This window comes from Pezoporus wallicus, unplaced genomic scaffold (genome assembly GCF_028554395.1).
Source record: "Pezoporus wallicus isolate ANWC-B61680 ecotype Strahan unplaced genomic scaffold, APGP_CSIRO_Pwel_v1 contig_8803, whole genome shotgun sequence".
NCBI lineage: Eukaryota > Metazoa > Chordata > Aves > Psittaciformes > Psittacidae > Pezoporus > Pezoporus wallicus.
Window position 1 is genome coordinate 1,240,910 of NW_026635049.1, and position 18,321 is coordinate 1,259,230.

An 18,321-nucleotide genomic window follows, 5' to 3' on the forward strand; every position below is an offset into this window, starting at 1 on the left:
GTTGTGGTCAGTGGCTCAATGTCCGGCTGGAGACCAGTAATGAGTGGTGTCCCTCAGGGATCGGTGTTGGGACCGGTCTTGTTCAACATCTTCGTCGCTGACATGGACAGTGGGATTGAGTGCGCCCTCAGCAAGTTGGCTGATGACACCAAGCTGTGTGGTTCGGTTGATACCCTGGAGGGAAGGAATGCCATCCAGAGGGACCTCGACACGCTTGTGAGGTGGGCTGATGCCAACCTCATGGAGTTTAACCATGACAAGTGACAAGCGCATGTGGGTCAGAGCAATCCCAAGCACAGCTACAGGTTGGGCAGAGAAGAGATTCAGAGCAGCCCTGCGGAGAAGGACTTGGGGGTTTTGGTTGAGAAAATGAACATGAGCCGGCTTCAGCGTGCGCTCGTAGCCCAGAAAGCAACTGTATCCTGGGCTGCATCAAAAGGAGCGTGACCAGCAGGTCAAAGGAGGTGATCCTGCTCCTCTACTCTGCTCTGCTCTCATGAGACCTCACCTGGAGCATTGTGTGCAGTTCTGGTGTCCTCAACGTAAAAAGGACATGGAACTGTTGGAACAAGTCCAGAGGAGGCCACGAGGATGAGCAGGGGCTGGAGCACCTCCTGTATGAAGACAGACTGAGAAAGTTGGGGCTGTTCAGCCTGGAGAAGAGAAGGCTGCGTGGAGACCTCAGAGCAGCCTTCCAGTATCTGAAGGGGGCCTATAGGGATGCTGGGGAGGGACTCTTCATTAGGGACTGTAGTGATAGGACAAGGGGTGATGGGTTAAAACTAAAACAGGGGAAGTTTAGATTGGATATGAGGAAGAAGTTCTTTACTGTGAGGCAGTGGTAAGGCACTGGAATGGGTTGCCCAGGGAGGTTGTGAATGCTCCATCCCTGGCAGTGTTCAAGACCAGGTTGGACAGAGCCTTGGGTGACCTGGGTTAGTGTGAGGTGTCCCTGCCCATGGCAGGGGGGTCGGAACCAGATGATCTTAAGGTCCTTTCCAACCCAAACTATTCTGTGATTAGGAAATGAGACATGTGTCACTATATCTGCACGTCAAAGACCTCACAGCCACAGCATCTGCAGGGCTGGGAAAGGGAAGACAGAGAACAGAGGTGACAGTAGGGACTGATTGTGTGTAGGGGGAGCTCCCCATTGAGACTTTGTCAGAGTGTATTTAAAGATCCGGGAGGCTGCAGCTCCCATGTGCTTCCATAATCTCTGCTCAGCACAAACCCGGCTGCACCAGCCTGCTCCCTCCCCTTGCAACCCTTTTAGTATCCAAACAAAGTGTCAGCAGAGACAGAGGGAGGCTGAAATCTGCTGCTGAAGAGTTGTTGGTTTTGCATTTTTGTTTTCCACTTTAGTCTGCATTATCCACAGCAACTTGAATATTCAGATAATTTAGATAACAGAAACCAAAGCCTGCAATATGTGCAAAAAGGCCAGAAAAGAGGCCAGCCTCTTTCCAATACCCCAAGAGATGCTCAGATCCTTTTTGCTTCTCATGATCTGCCAAGTCGTCCCCCCACCCCTCCCCTCATCCCCCTGAAACATTGTGTTCAGGCACAATGTTTCTAAAAACACTTTAGACATTTATTTCACCACCAGACGCACTCAGCCTGAACACATCCTCACAGTCACTTCAGCACTTGATGCACCACCCCCAGAAAAGGTGCTGGAGTTGTCTCCTTCCTGGTCCTGGTGAACATCACCCCCAAAGCTCAGCATTACCAGTGGATGCAGCATTAGCTTGTCTGGAAATTCACAGCTGATGGACTGCTCCATAATGGCCATGCCTGAGCAGGCAGCTCAATGAGAGGTGCCTCACTCCTGGTATCCAGCCAAATTGGCTTGTAGAGCTCTAAAAAATTTCCAGGGAGAGAAGCACAGGGCAACAGATCATTCAAAGATGAATATAAGCTGCCTGCTGTTTCTTGGTTATTGATCAGAGATCCCTTCAAATCAGCACACAGAGCACAGCTCAGAAGCCACTGCTCTAACTACCACACCTGAGACACCAGTTGCTGGAGCTCAGCAAGTTTCCATAGTTTGAGGGCTGCCAACAATCCTCAAATTTACCACAGAGAGGAAATGCCTGGATGACAGAGAAGGATACAGTTTTAGGCTCTGACCTCTCTGAGGTTGTACTCTATTCTCAAACCAGTTATCTAGTGGTGCTCTGAGCATGTCAGTCATAAATCCACTTACTCCAAATATAAGTACAGAATTCAATCTTCCTTCTGCGCAAACCAGCACAAAATTTGAAACTCTGAGATGCTGCAGCTCCATGAACCAACCCCACCTCCATACTGTTACCACTCACCTCTGTGGACCTGGCAGCACAGGGATTCCTGCAGCAGCAGCACTGAAGGGTGCAAAGAGGTGATGAGACCACCTCTGCCCCAGCCAAGCAGCACATCTCCAGCCTCCTAATTTCATGCCAAAGCCTTCAGCCCATGCCACAGAGCGTGCTAATGAGATGACTTACATGAGTAACCATCACAGTGCGAGTTGTACATGTCAGGCAGTGCTGGCTGAACCACGGCGCACAATTCCCTCTGGGAGAATCCTCCTGCTTTAGAGAATGATACTTATTTTTTAATGGACACACGACTATGAGTATTCATGAGGCTACAGGAACAGAGTAGAGCAGCAGTGTGCACACACCTTAGTCATCACTTCAATCTGGTTTATAGTATTCAGAGGTTTCTTCTATCCTTTTCACAGCTCCAACAAAGAATAACCCATTAGCTGAACTCAGAAATAAACCCCAACAGCTTCAAGCTATAAGTAACCAAGAATAAACTCTTATCTTCACCATGCAAGGGCAAGCAAACAGGAAAGGCAAGGAGAAAGGGTGGAGTTATAGCCATTATATCTTTCTTAACTACATACTACTGTAACAACAAATAATGCCTATATACAAACACTGTGCCACATTGTCAGAGCTGAAGACACACATGTGAGCTGCAGAATCACAAAGCAGCACCCTTGCTGGGTCTGTAAACAGGTTTCTGACCATCAGTTTAGGTGTTCCCCTCACAGGAAAACATCTCCACAACCAATCTGGGTGGAATTTAGTGGATTTGGTCAACCCCAGCACCACTGAGGCAGCCAGACAAAGCATGCTGGTTGATGCTGAGGATGTTCCAAAGGTCAGTGGTGCTCAGCACCTCTCTTCAGCTAAAAGGGCTACATCTGGCATCTTACCAGTGGCTCACCATGCTCAAATACCCTGTAGGAGACCTTAAATAACTCAATACCTTTCTCCCAGTTCATTCTTATCCCTCCTGCTTAATAAGAGCTTGAAAACCTCATTTTTAAATAATGGTTCTCATCATATTCAGGGATAACTATTTTTGTTTAGGAATGGAGCAAAGAAATGGTATAAATTATGCTTAAGAAAACCCTTTGGCATTTTAACAGCACTGGAAAGAACCCATCTCAGAACAGTGCCTTATAATGGATGTCTCCATGGATACCTCTTTGTCAGCACCTCATTAGATAAGAGCTGAGACATGTAAGAGTATCTTCTCCTGCATTTCAGAGGCACCTCAAAAACACTAATTATGCAAATCTCCATCCTCTAACTGATGGATACTTGTAAGTTCAGGTGAGAAAATGCATCAGCTGAGCCCTGCTAACAAAGGAGGGCATTAGGCTCTTTTACTATTGCTGACACTTAGACAATTACCAGAGACTGGGGTCACAAAATTGCTTTCCCCTCACCCCACTTTTCCTTTTAACAGCAAGAAAGAAAGATAGGAAAAGACAACTGGAGGGGCTGAATTCAGAGAGCAGCACCTGGGAAACCTGTGGTGTTTGAAAGAAAGCAGAGTCTGGGTGGCAGAACCACCACCAGGACCCAGCCCTGAGCAGCAAAGACAAGCGCTTTTTCTGGATACTCCTCAGAGCAGTGACTGATTAGTCTCCATAGGGACAAATGCTTCCATTAAAACAAAAATCCAGCTCTGGTAGAAAGAGAGGAACCACAAAGCAGCCTGACTTCCAGAACAGTATCAATGGCACTAGAAAGACAAAGACATCATTGAGAGAGCCATGTTACCTGTAAGCTAGACACAGTTAACAAAAACCTCAGGAACAAGGTGAATGTGGGAGATGGGTCCCACTGGGACCTCCAATTTGTTCTTCCACTGCTGAGCACAGCAAAGGTTATAAATGCTGCAATCTCCTGCTCCTGAAGCAGCTGGGAGCCCACTGAGATCCGAGTATGGCTCAGCACTGCCTCAGGGAAGGGGTTTCTCTATTGCTGAGCAGTTGCTGTCAGTCTAACTCACAGGAGAAATCCTTTGGACTGCTCTGGTATGCTGATGTGCAGCAGCCCCGTGGGACTATCCACCTGCTGGGAATGCTGGTGTGCTGCTTCTTGGCACTGCCTTCCCTGCTTCCCAGGTGACAGCAGAGAAACAGGGAGCTCCCGAACAGGGAGAATCTTCCAGCACCAGTCAGCTGCGTGCTTGAGCCTCTTCCCATGGTGAGGCTCAGGACTGAACCCACAGGGATAACCTCCAACAATCCTACTGAATCCTTAGGGGGATAATCCAAGACATGAGTTACCTGTTGGAAGTAACTTTTACTGGAAACCTTCCTGTGCGGTGCTTGCATTTCAGGCATGCTGCTTTGGAAGCTCTGAACAAAGTGAAGCCCTGAAGGTTTCTCGCATCCGGAACAAAGCTGCACAGTTATGACTGGCACCAGCTCAGACCCAGCTTAAAACTGGGTTCAGACTAAGGGTGGTGGATAGGAACATTGAGAACTGTCTAGAAAGTTCCTGGGAAGGACTCAGAAAGAGTTCCCCTCCCAGCACCATCTTGCTGGCAGCTCACACTCAAGACAAATGGATTGCTCACATCCCTCTCAAAAGTACATACAACTTCCATCTTCTATGTCCCATTAGTGGTCAATTCTAAGTGTCCCCACTATCCATGTCTACAATGAGGGCATCAGCATTTCACCATTCCCACAGGGAGGGTGCAGCAGGGAAGGTGTATCAGGAGGACACACCATCAGGAGATGCTGCATACATGTTACATCACCAACCTATTAAGCTTTTGATGGCTGTTTAATGAAAACTCTTCTAATGATCCTTTGCAAAAAGCTTCTTCAATCTCTGGGAAATGCAGTGTCAGTGGGAGATGCCCCCAAGCAGGTCAGTCTCCCCAGCTTCTCTATCAGTCAACACCAGAGCTCTCCACCAGTGATCCCTGTGGCTGCCTGATCCACTGCCTTCCTGCCTTCCACACCAGGCAGAAGCCATCCCTGGCTCCTGCTGCACCGTGCTTGCACCCCAAGGCACACCAACACCAGGCACAGTAATTACAAACTCTGCTTTCTCTTCCTGCCACCTGATTGTTGACTGAGCAGTGACTGTACCCCTCTGAACAGACCAAGTATTTGTGTTTCATCTGTCAAACACACCCCTAGATTTAATTACTCAAGAATTGGCTCCCTTGTGGCTCATCTTCATTATTAGTCCTTTATCTGAGGCTGTAAGGTTTGAGTTTTTCTAATGACAATTACTTGTATTTATAGTGCCTATCATCCCAAAGAACACCTGAGCACTCTACAGGCAGGGAAACACTTCACTTCTTCAACTGTAAGGATCTCAGCAGAGCAACAAGGCAGCTCTTGAACACACAGTGCTGTGGGCTTGAAAGGAAGAAAGCTTCCCCACCCTGGGACAAGGAAGCAGAAGAAACAATTTTACACACTGTGTTTCTTAACACTGAGACCTTTAGCACAGTCCTACCACATCAGTCAGTCCCGTTGGGACACTGCCATGGAGACACGGGTGGCTCTTCAGACACTGACTACAGGAGCTCTCATGCTCTGGTTGTGCTGAAAAGAAATATTTTGGGTTAGCTCTTCAGGCTGATGACAGAGCTGTGACACACAGATAATGCCATTGAGGCAGGTACCCCGAAGGGAACATCAACATCCTGTGGCTGGTGGAGAGCTCAGAGGAGGTTCAGGCACTTCTCAAACACAGGAAGGAAGCAGTGTGGTTTGCAGAGCACAAGAGCACTTCTGAGCCTCAAATGCCACTCATTTTTTAAAGGGCAGACTTCTGCAAACCTCACTTATGAGCAGTTTTTTTCTCCCAAGTGTTTTCTCTAGGAATCCCTGTCACAGAACAAAGCCTTGTTGTGCATACAAAAGATACATCCATTCCTGCCAAAAGCCTTCCTTACATAAGCAGAATTCACTGAAAGATTCCCGACTCCCAGCTCTGCTCCATTCTCCCAGGAGTGGCAAACCAGAGCTTCCAGCTACCAATCAAGCACCATTCTACTGTGATTTCCTGAAGACTGGGTCAGAACAGTTACTCTGCTCATGGTAGGTGTGGCAGTAGTTTTCATCTAACATCTCCTTCAGAGCAGATGTGAAGGAAGGGGATGGCTGAGGTTAACCAAAGCAATACTGACTACAACATTAGAAAGTTCAACAGCCGAGTAAAAAGATCATAACCTGTACAGAGGTCAGGGAGTCAAGAGCAGTTCATTCATTTCTACCACAACCATCCTCCATGACCCTGAGGAAATCACATGGCTTTCTGGAGTTTCATTTGCCTATTCAGCCTCATACAAACCACAGCTCACATTGGTGTGACTGGAGGAAAGCAGCACTCTGACAGCAGACTTACCCTCCATGTGCACGTCTGTCATACAACACCCTTTTTGTCAGAGGCCTTCTTTTTATTCTTCATTAATTTCCTCAATAACTACAGCTTTCAGAATACATTTTAAGACAAAGAGATGCTTGAATACTAATGTTATCAAAAAATAATGGGAGCTGAAAGTATGTCCTTGATCATGTCTAGACAGAATCAGATATAATGGATTTCTAGTATCTAGGTAGTAGATACAAATAGATTGATATTACTCAAACCTGGAACATGTCTATGCAGTATCCAGAGGAGTGATCCAATAGCACAAGCCCTTACCAGATATCTGTTGTCTACTGTCCAGTGCATCATTCAGCTCCTGAATTGTTACCTGCAAAGCACTTGGAGGAAAATGGTCGAGGGGTGCTGGGGAGCTGCTCAGAGCCCACCTGCCAACCTCTTCTCTTTTGGTAGAGGGAGTGACAAACACCATCAGAACCGACCACAAAACCGAAGCTCAGGAAACTTTGAAGATCAGAAAACTGCATCTGAAGACTGCAGGCAAAGGGGCCTACCAACCTCCAAGTTCAGAATGTCAAGTGTTCAAGTCAAACAACTGGCCAAGAAACATGCGAGGTCAAACCAGGGTCTGAACTCCATCGCTGTGCTTCAGAGCCCTCAAAGGGAGCAGATCAGTTCCCAACTCTAAGCTCCTAAAAAACTCCTGCTCCACCCTGTTACAGCCAGCAGCCCAGAAAGGCATGAACTAAATTCATCCAGCACCTTACAGAGTTCCCCACCAAGGCCCGAGTCTTGATACTGTGGAGTACCCCAGATGTTAACATCTGCAAACACACCTAGCTGTTAAAAAGAAACAGCATACAGGATCCCAGAAGCCCTGTGTTCCAGACAAGCCCTATTCCCATTGCTTATGCCCGCAGATTTGTTTCCCCAAAGGTAGTACAGAAATGTTCATTTGGCCTCAGAGCCAATTTGGTAAAAGCAGCAGAGTGTTGGCATGAGAAGCATTCACACCAACCAGGCACTCAGCAGCAAGGGGACCTTTGTCATGACAGGGGGAAAATGAGAAAGAAAGGAAAAACACAGCAAGCAGGAGTGGGTTCACCTCCGAGTTTAGGCTGTTTTAGGTGTAAGCCTGGGGGAATTCACTTTAACACTCCATTTCAGCTTCTTTTGTCCCTTTCTCTTTCGCACAAACTTGCATCTCTCTCCTGTCAGACTTTGATGGCTTTATGTAACTGTTTAAAAATTGAACAAGCTTCTTAACTTAGGTTTAGCAGAACACACTTTTTTTTGCCTCTCGGTCTTGAATGCGCATTAAGAATAAAGATTTCCGGAGAAAACAAGACCTTTTCCATCCTCTGACATCAGCCATTGGAGTACACAAAGCCACGGCCTTGAGGACTGGAGTTTTTTGTACATTCTGTTCTAGAACAAGCCGCAGCATCCGCAGCCCCAGTGGGCTTTACAATTGGGAGCTGGGAAGAAAGCCTCATCCCAAAGAAAACACAGGTTCACCACCACAGCAGCACACACAGCACTCCAATGGGGGGAGTTCTGAAAAGTGGTACTGAGGGAAGAAACCCAAACCCCTTGGCAGGAAGGTATGGCAGCGAGAGCCCCGGGGCGGGGGCAGGCAGGGGTCTGCCCCACATTACGGCCTGAGAAATGCTCTGTGACCTCCTGCCATCATGAGAATCACTTCTCTTTCTGCAGAAGTCTCTGCTCTGTGTGACTAAGATGAAAAAGCTTGAGAAGAGATTCTCTCAAGGCTCAGAAAACAGAGGCAAATAACCCCCAACATTTTCTGTGTTTGGATTCCCTAAATACATCAGTTTCTAAGCCGGAACCGTGTTTGTTGATGCTCAAGGTTGGCAATGCTGGTGGAAGAGGCTTTGGGGAAACCCAGTAAAAACATTCAACAACAAGATTTGTAATTAAAGTCCCTCTCTTCTTTTGCTTTGTCTATTAGAAAGTGTCTGTCTGTGTTTGCATCGTGGGCTCTTAGGGCAAACACTGCTTCTTGCTGTTTGCACAAGCTCAGAACAACAGACTCAGTCCCATCCATGGCCAGGAGCTATATTCAACAACAAACATGCAGCACAGGCATCTCTCACACAAGCTGGTTTGTTCCTAACTTGGAGCTAAACTACAGGGCTTGTGGCACAGGGGGAGGACTGCAAAAGGCACCAGCCACAGGCTTTGCTCCGCTCCAGCTTTGGGAAACAATAAGCAAAGAGCACCCAGTTCTGGGTGACAACCCTGAGCATCCCTGGACATGGCGATCCCAGCCAGCAAATCCAGTGTTCATGCTGCACACCAACACAACTGGTCTTCCTCAACACAACTGCCCTTCCCCCAAATCCAAAGGGACACAACTGCACAGAGCACTGCAATCCCAGCAGCATAAACCCAAACTGAACATTTTGATGAACAGCAACTCTGGCATTCAAACAACTGGGACATGATGTTTCACAGCACTGCTGCATGGAGACCAGCATTGCCTCTGCTAATGATGGGAATCATGGAATTAATCCCAGACTGGTTTAGGTCAAAGGGACCTTACAGCTCATCCAGTTCCACGCCCCTGCCACAGGCAGGGACACCTTGCACTAGAGCAGGTTGCTCCAAGCCCCATCAAGTGTGGCCTAAATGCCCAAGCACAGCAACACCCGAGTTTTCCAGTATCACACAGTGAGTCATAAAGATGACATTAAAAACTATGACAATTCACCATGATTATCTGCTATTTGTCTCTAAACAAATTCCAGCCCACAGCCCAGCCACAAATGATCTACTAAAACAACTGCCAAGTCATGAGCACTGTGGTTTTTTTCCCTGTTGCTTTTGCCTGCCACATTCTCACGCAAAATGTCCCATATCCCCAGCTCGATGCTGTCCCTGGAGGAGGTACCCTTGACACCCACCTAACCCCATGGTGTCATATCTGTGCATCCCAAGTCAGCTGCATGTGGACAGTCATGCTGCTGTGTCAGCATCCCACAGTGAGCAGGATTCAGCTTTGGGGGTGCAGCCCAGCCCATGGGCCATACAGAGGACAGGTTTGCCTTAGAGTCTGTCCAAGCACAGAACAGAAAGAAAATCTAAAGTGCAGAGCCAAAGTTTACACTGCAAATGGGACCTTAGAGTCTAAAGGCTGAATGGAGCAACAACTAGACCACGGGTGCATAAAAAAAGAGCAGTGTCTTGAGGAAAATAAATGCATTTTTAGAGCCCTGACCAAAAGATTTTAGTATCATGAGGTTTCTGAATGTGACCTGCTTAGATATCTACATCCAGAGGTTAGCATATGGATCTAAGCAGACAGCAGAAGTATTATCAGCAAAATGAACGCCTAATGCAGACTTGCAGAACAAAAAGCAACTAACAAAATAACAGTAAGAAGGCTCTGGCCCTGCCTCAGAGGCTACAGAGGTGCTGCTGCCAGCAAGAGAGCTGGGGCTCTACAGCAGCATTGAGGCTGACAGGGTGCAAAGGGAGAACATCAGGCTTATCCCCACAAGGACGCTGCTCTGCAGCAGAACAGAGCACAATGCCTGCCTTTGTCACCAGAGAGCTTCAACCTGCACTAAACTGCCCCCAGACCAGGCTGAGCTGCACGCAGCCACCCCTGTTTTCTTCCCTATTCCATACAAAGCCCGCAGGGATCACCACCTGCCCCCGGGACTCCCACAGAGGCAGCTGCACCATGCTCTGCACCACCAGACCTGTGCTGGCCTATATGCAGCACATTTATATAACCAGTATAGAGGCAAGTCCTTTTTTACCACCACTAGTTACCAGTTAACCCCCAAACCACAGCAGCACCACTCAGCTCAGCTCCTCTGTGTCAAGCAAGAGTTACCCACCACCAAACTTCTGACCTACTTCTGCCTCGTGTTTCCCCCTCCCTACTCCTGCCCTCAGTCCCCAATTAAATCTGTGTGAGATTTCCTCAATTATCCTCTTCCTGCTAATAGATGTGGAAAGAGGATGCCATAACAATGTATTCCCCTGGCAATGGTTCAAAATAAATCTCAGAATTAATGTTGAAGAGTGCAGGATGTAGAAGTGTTTTAATTAAACAGAAATGTACAGAAATGAGCAGATACATTTAAGAAAGCTGATTTTTGGCTGGCACCAAAATACTCAACCTCTCAGCCATGCAGGGAGAATCCCAGTGCTCTCTTTTGACAGCCCAATAAATCAGCACTAACCTCCCCTTTCTGTGTAGCTGTGCATGCTGAGGTTCAGCTGTTTCAGAACACAGCAATACCCAACTGGCACAACCTAAACAGCAACACGGATGGGGTTCCTGTTTGGAAAACACTCGAGTTTGGAAGAGGCAAAGCATCCTAATACTTGAAACAGCCACATACCTATAGCAAAGCTTGGAAGGGGGACATAAACAATAGCAACTTGTGTTTGGAGACTGTTACAGGATAATGTTTCTATATGGAAAGAGGAGGAACAAGGATAAAGAACTCCTGTTCGAAGACATAAAGTTAGATGTTCTAATACAGATATAGAGATATTCTGTATTAATATAGAGATAATGTGAACACAATTCCTAATTAAGGCAAAACACATCTGTGAGGAACAGGTAATGAACAGAACCTGGGAATCATTCTGCCCATTACAGAAGACATTAAGCCTTTGTTCAACTTCATAGGCCCCTTTTGACTCACCCCAGAGAAGTATTGTGAAATAAGAAATTGCAAGTCTTCATAAAAAGGAGGCTTTAATCCAATGGAATCTGCACACCTAAAAGCTGCATTTCCATACCTGAGCTCCTACTTTATCTCCTCTAGAAAAAGAGCCACAAACACTCCACAATCTCTTAACAGCTAAATAACAAACTGCACTTAAACCCATCACTTCAAAGGGAGCACAGTGGAGCAATATTACAGATGGAAGAAGAAAGTTTATTTTAAGCCTGGTAGAGAGTAACACACAGCATGTTAAAGGAAGCCAGAGCACATCCCTGCTGCAAATACTCAGAAACTTAACAGGGAGCATGTGCACAAGTACACAGTAAATAGCTCGTAGGGTGAGCTCAAAATTATTTAGGACACTGCAGTGCTGGATAGGCTGAAATGAAAACATGAAGACTTAAGCCAAGGCAGAAAAGGAAAGGCCTCTGTGATAAGATGTGAAACCACCTCCCACAGCAAGGAACTGATGGGCTAAGAATGCAGGAGGCTGCACACTCAGGAAGGCTTTTGTTGCGCTAGAGATGGACTGAGAGCAGAAGAAAAGGAAAGGAAACATTTTTTAACTATTCTCCAGCATTTCTTCATGCTCTGGATGTCCGCATGTTTGTTCTCATGCAGGATCTGGATGTTAAATATTATTAACACTCTCGGTAACGTGCTGTCTCTCAAAACCATAGTCCCCTTTTGTCTAAGAAAGGCAGTAACTCCTGTCCCACTGACATTATAGGCAGCAATACTCTGGTTCTCTCTGGAAAACACACTTCAAATATCTCCTGAGAGGCTCTAAACACAAAGCTGCAGCTTCCCCTACTGCCTCCCTCCCTCCCATTGCTGTTTGTTGTATGCACACCAAAGGCTTCGTTTTCCACCTTACTGCACATGCACTGAAGCTATTTTTGGCCAAGAGTGACGTGGCTTTGTTTGCATAACTGGGTTCCCACCTCATGATCTGCCGCTCTAATAGTCTGCAAAATAATAGCTACAAAATGTCTGATTCCAAAGAAGTGCCTCTGAAGTTCAGTTTGCCTTGATCTTAAGACCAGAAAAGAGAAAAAAGGAGGAAAAAAGTCTTCCTGCAGCAGCACTTATAAAATTCTTGAGCAAGATGTAACCCAAATTATTCAGTGAGGAGCAGCTGGGATATGGGGATTTGATTCTCCTCTGTTTGGGGTATCAAACCAGAAAAGCCAAGCTGAAATTCACAGGGGAAGATAAGCATTTTACACAGCGGAGTTGTAACCACTACAGCCAGATCCACCACAGACCTCGTTTGTAACAACTCGCATCAATCCCAAATATCATCCATAGATAATGCAAACTTATCAGGGGTGGCTAAAAACAAAAGCAGAGCTCAAAATAGCAGCATTTTAGATGAAGCAAATATGTTGGTTGGATTATTCTCAACTGTCAAAGCTGAGCTGTAATCACAGATCTCTCCTGAGGAGCATCTGATATTTGTCCAGTATTAAAAGATGAAAGTGAGATATTGTAGAAGAGAGACAGCCCTAACGAAGAATGTAGGGAAATAAATCATGTACAAAAAGATCCTACCTTGGCTGGATGGTTCTTCTTGTCCAGTCCCCAACTACTGGCAAAACACAGACAAAATCCACTGCTGTTAACAGCTCTAGTACTGGAAAATGCTTTCCTGATCTGTGCAGGCAGAAGAACTGACCATTTCTGGTTCAGCACATCCTTGCTTTGAAAATTCCAGTGCTTCAGGTTCTTATTTGACTCCCAGACAAAGCTTTGCCTCCCACGATGGTGCTGCCTAACCAAGAACTTCACATTTGGGCAGGATTATAGTTCATTTAATACTTGAGACATCTCTCCCTTCACTATCTTCCTCCCTCATCCATCACCCTTACTCCCGCCTGCGCGCAATAGTAAAAGGACTTGAGGCATTTCACTTACATCCTCATTGGCTTCAGTGAAGTCACACGATGAGTAACGCAAGAACCATGAGCAGCTCAATCCCTTACAAACCCTGGTCACAGTGAAGAGATGGGACAGAGGCTGTGGTGGGGAACAGCTCTCCTTCCTCACCTCTAAGAAGGCATTCCCCATCTGCACAAACCACTGAGCTGCCAGAGACAGGAGGAGAGCCTAGAAACATCTTTCTTACCCTGAACTGAAACAACACATCTTTGGAGCTTAGCTCACAATGTTGTGCTGTTGTATTTCAGCAGGCTTCAGCATCACTGTTGTATGGAAGATGCATCTCAGAATCCCACCTCAGCAGCTACAGAAGAGATTTTGAATCTACAACTTGTGCCTTCATCTTTCCCTCCCAAATTTAGCTCCTGTTCAGCTAAACCCTGGTGACACTGCAGTGCCCCTGAACCACAAATGCAGCCAGAGCTTTGGAAGCTCTACAAAAGCATTTGTTCCAATATTTACTCAGAGATTTTTCATGCTACACCTACCACAGACTTTAGTTTATTGAGAACATAGTGCATTGGGCAAGGGCAAACCACAAAGTATATACTGCTGCCAAGCAAAATGGCATTAAGGTTTTAGCAATGCAACACAAATTGAGTTTACACTAAAGCTTCTTTTGTATAAACCATATCCCAGAGTGAAACACAGAGACAGAGCTGAGTAATGAGTTGAAGCAGAGCAATCAAAGTGGAACTAGTGAGCAGCAGGGAAAAAGATCTGTTCCAAGCTGATATTTAAGATGAGAATAGAGAGCTTAATTTGAACTATAAAGAGGTGATTACACACAGTCACCATTACACACACATTTAACGCTATGTGGGATGCAGCAACCTGCACTTGCACAGGAGACACCCCAAGGTCCAACTGCACTATAAAGACCATCACAAACTGGAAACTGAGATTCTTCTTCATTTAGGTTTATATGTAGCCTCTAAACAGCCGAAAGCTTCTTCTAAGTCTGGAACTTCAAATCTCTCTCGTGCTACCCAGAACAGAAACACACCATGTAAAGTTCACCATTTTGTCATTTCAAGCTTCTCCCTCCCGTAAGGATTTACCCAGGTGTAGTGACCATGCTATGGCACCACTGGTTCAAGGCTTATGTCCCCTCAGCACTACTCTGTGCAAAACCATGACAGTCAAATGTTATCTCCAAGAAAGACAAAATAAGCGGAGCATGGTAAGTGCCTAAGTACTGCTCACTTCTGGTACTAGCAATCCTAAAGTGTGTTTTGTACTAATATTCATCACAGTCACTGGAGAGGAAGTTCAAAGCACAGTCCAGTCATGCAAAATGGATGCAAATGGATTTAGGAATGACCTAGAGTTCACTGGAGACTTAAACACATTCATTCAATGTTCTCTGTTCTCTGATCAGTTCATAAATTAATTGGATTAGACATATCAGGCCTCAGGTGTCTGAAAGGCTGCCCACTGCTGCAAGCCCCAAGAACACAGAGGTCCTGGTTGAGCACATTTCACACAGGGAGGTGGGACCATACAACAGCATTAGAGTTACGAGGCTTTGAGACAGGGGCATCAGGAGTTTTCAGCCTGGACTGGATTGCCATTTCCCCCTTGAATGAGCAAGCCAACCTTTAGATAGTTTTAACAATACTGCACAGAGGTTTTAAGAACTTGGAACAAACATTTACAAACACCTCACCATGGCTCCATGGAGGAAAGCAATATAAAAGCTACATAAAGACTTCAGAGCACCCCTTCCCCAAAGCCATGCAGATCAGACACACTCTGCAAGAAGAAGTAGTGAATGTTTAAAACAAGGGAAGATTCCAAGGGGCTGCATTTTCCTGGCAGGCCTCCATATATGCATATAAAGCTCTCGTAACCAGCACAGTGATATTTAACCTAATGAGCAGCAGGAAAGCCACGGGTGCTTTTCCATCAGCCTCTTACATGGCCAAAAGGACTGTAAGATGACTGCAATTACATACAGCTCACGTAGCAGAATGCAGCAGTCCACAGTGCCCACCACACCCCCTTCCTCCCCCAAGGAGCAAGGCAAGAGAAGCATCATGGTGCAGGACATTTCAAATAGAGGGAAAAAACCCATCCCCACTAAACAGAATGCTCACTCAGCATTATGCCACCAGATAAAAATAGAAAGCAGCAGAGCTGGTACTGAATAGCAAGTAGCATTCCCTATTCATTGCAGCACTGTGTGAGCAAGAGAGAACCCAAATCAACTTTCCCTTCACTCTGTTCTCTTGGAGGCTGCATGTTATTTGAATTTCCTATTCCTCATAAACAGGGCAGTGGGGAATCAGCTTTGGGGAGCTGTGACTCGCACATCGACCCTCTCTGCAATGGCAGTCCCCCACCAGCCTCTGGAAATAGGTGATGACTACAGAGGACAGGCTGGGTTGGTGGTGTTTGGTGAATATTCAACACCTCTGCACAGCAGGCCTGCCTATTCTTAGCTGAGGGGATGTCAGAGAAGCTGGCTTACATGCAAAGCTTCCATTCTAACTAATCAGACAGTGGCTTCCTCCAGCATATAGATTTGGGCTTCAGTTCCTTGAACAAGAGCACAAAGGACAGGAAGGGGAGAAAGGAGCAGAAAACAGGAATGTATGCAGTCACCTTTGCTAAGTTAAAGGCTAAAAATCACATCTCTTGTCACAGGTAAGATAAAGAGAACTAACACACACACCTCCACACATGGAGAGCATGGTGCAGATTTTAGGATGGGCTGAATGTCCTTCTGGAGTACAACCCCACAGTATTTGTCTACGGAAAGAGACAACTCAGACTGGACAGCTAACTGTAAAACAAGGTACTTCATTGCTCTAACTGGAAGGACCAAGACCTTTCAGAAACAGCAGTAGAGGCCAGTGATTTGGGTGAGGATGAAGCCAGGCCAGGGTGGGATTGTCACCCTCTGCTTGTGCCATCCAGACCACAGAATATCCTACAAGCTGCTCCTCAACAGCCCCGCATTCTGTGTGACTTGTAGTGACACCAATGCTCTTTTTGCACAACCACTCACATCTCTCCAAGGGCCATGATGGCACCAATGCTGCTAAGACAAACCCCATGCTTTGTCAGTCTCCTCTTGCTCTCTCCACCTCTCTCATTTCAATTCAAGATGGAAATCAGGCACAGTTTCTGCAAAAGCCTGGAATTCTAAATCACTCCTCCCTGTGCCAGCTCTACCACCTGAGCAGCCATTGGCTGTCAATGAATGAACCCAACAAGAGGTACCAAAACCCACAAATCTTACCTCAAATGTATAAATCTTGCCAAAGAAGAAGTTTCTTTCTGGCAGAGGTGATTTACAGACCAGTAGATCTTCACTCAGCTTGGGGCAGAGACGACATGAATTTTCCAGCACTGCTATTGTAAGGCACATTTACACATCCAACTATATATCCTGGGCTCCTTGCAGCACTTACCACAGCACCTCTGATTTATAAACCCCAGCACAGGTTTCACACCTGCCTGTTCACCATAACTCAGGCTGAGCAATTGGCAGCACTGAACAAGCCTCTGAAGGCACGTTGATTAGCACCAAACCTAACTCTCTGTGCTAGTGATGGGTCTTTCACATGCCCGTGTCAGAGCTGAATGCCACACACAAGTGTCTGCACTCAGGAAAAGCTCATTTCCCTTTGCATTTCCACATTCTTCCTATACATCACCACTCGAGAAGTAAAGTTCCTGCACTAACTCTTCCCAAACTTCAGCTGTATTTTTGGTTTGCTGATGTTTCAATTTTCCATTGCCTTTGTAAGGCTGCTCTAATGTCAGGCTGCATTTGTAGTCAGAAACAGGTCTGGTTTGACTGACACCACCAGGACACAGACCTTCTTGTTTCTCATGCATTCAGAAGCAATACTGTGTCAAAATAGAAGAGCACCTTGGTTTCCAAGCAGAATCTGAAGGACAGCTGAAGGCTGCAAAACGTATGGCTCCTCTATAACCAGAACAGCCTTCCTGAGTAGAAAGAAGCAGTTTATATCTGGGAAGCAAGATAGGACCTTAGGAAAGGAGAGAAAAGGAAAGGCTGAACTCCTTGTCTAGCTAACCTCCGGCTCATATCTCAGCGCACAAAAAGTCAAGAAAGAAAACAGGAGTGATGCAAGATGACATTCCAGAGAGTCAAAATCAATTGGAATAGCAGTGGTCCATCCCTGCACGTGTTCCCTGGAAGCCAACACTCGACGCAAGCAGGCTGGAGAAGTCTGTCTCACTTACTGGCAACTTACTGCTTTATGATGGAAAGGCAGACACAGAGGACAGGTCCTCCCTGGAACTCTCACTTAGGCAGGCAGTTCATCAGGTATCAAAGGGAAAATGAATGCAATACAGGACTGGTGAGTAAGGACAATAACTGGTAAGGAAGGGGTGGGAAAGAGCCACAGAGATGCAACCACAGAAGGTCACTTCCTCCTCTTGATTCCATGAGGGAAATTCCTGGCTCCCAGATCATCCTTTGTTTGCCTACCCTGGAGTAACAACAAGGCCTAAACCTCTTCTGTCCTATGCACTAGAAAACTCTCCCCGAGTCATGTTAGTTGCCAGCTCACAAATCCATGGATTTTGGACAACCCAGAGTCTTACTGTTGCGTACCAGAGGAACCAGACTCTCAAATGATACAAATACAAAACAAGACCATGGAACAGCCAAGGTCTCCAGCCCTCAAACACATGGCATGGCATAGATGGAAAGCAATTCCCACATCCAAGCACGGAAACCTATCAGACAAATGGTACTGTTTTTGCCTTCTTTTCTGACTTTCCCCAGACAGACATGGGCATCCCCAGGCCCGTAACTTCCCCTGCTAGAAGCATCATTCACAAAAAAAGAGCACAGTAGATTGTGCCTACATTTGCAAAACACTTCGGGAAAAATCGGTGCCATGAATTTGACACCAATTTGGCAGCACCAAATCCAAAGGACGTGTGGTTAAAAAGGGAAAATCATCAAAACTACAAAGCAAACCTATAGGTGATCTGAAACGTCGCAATTCTTTCCACCTGCAAGGAACACCGAG

At 46.3% G+C, this 18,321-nt stretch overlaps 2 protein-coding genes across 6 annotated transcripts in view; both read right to left on the minus strand.

Moving 5' to 3' along the window:
- The window catches only part of ARHGEF9 (Cdc42 guanine nucleotide exchange factor 9), a 164,578-nt gene that overhangs the window by 135,636 nt on the left and 10,621 nt on the right, over positions 1–18,321 (minus strand). The gene's annotated exons all lie outside the window — the stretch shown is intronic.
- Positions 9,239–18,321, minus strand: part of LOC130594805 (myotubularin-related protein 8) — a 105,237-nt gene continuing 96,154 nt past the window's right edge. Inside the window, exon 15 of the transcript XR_008971173.1 lies at positions 9,239–9,253. The gene's annotated coding sequence lies outside the window, so the exon portion shown is untranslated. The remainder of the gene's footprint in view (positions 9,254–18,321) is intronic.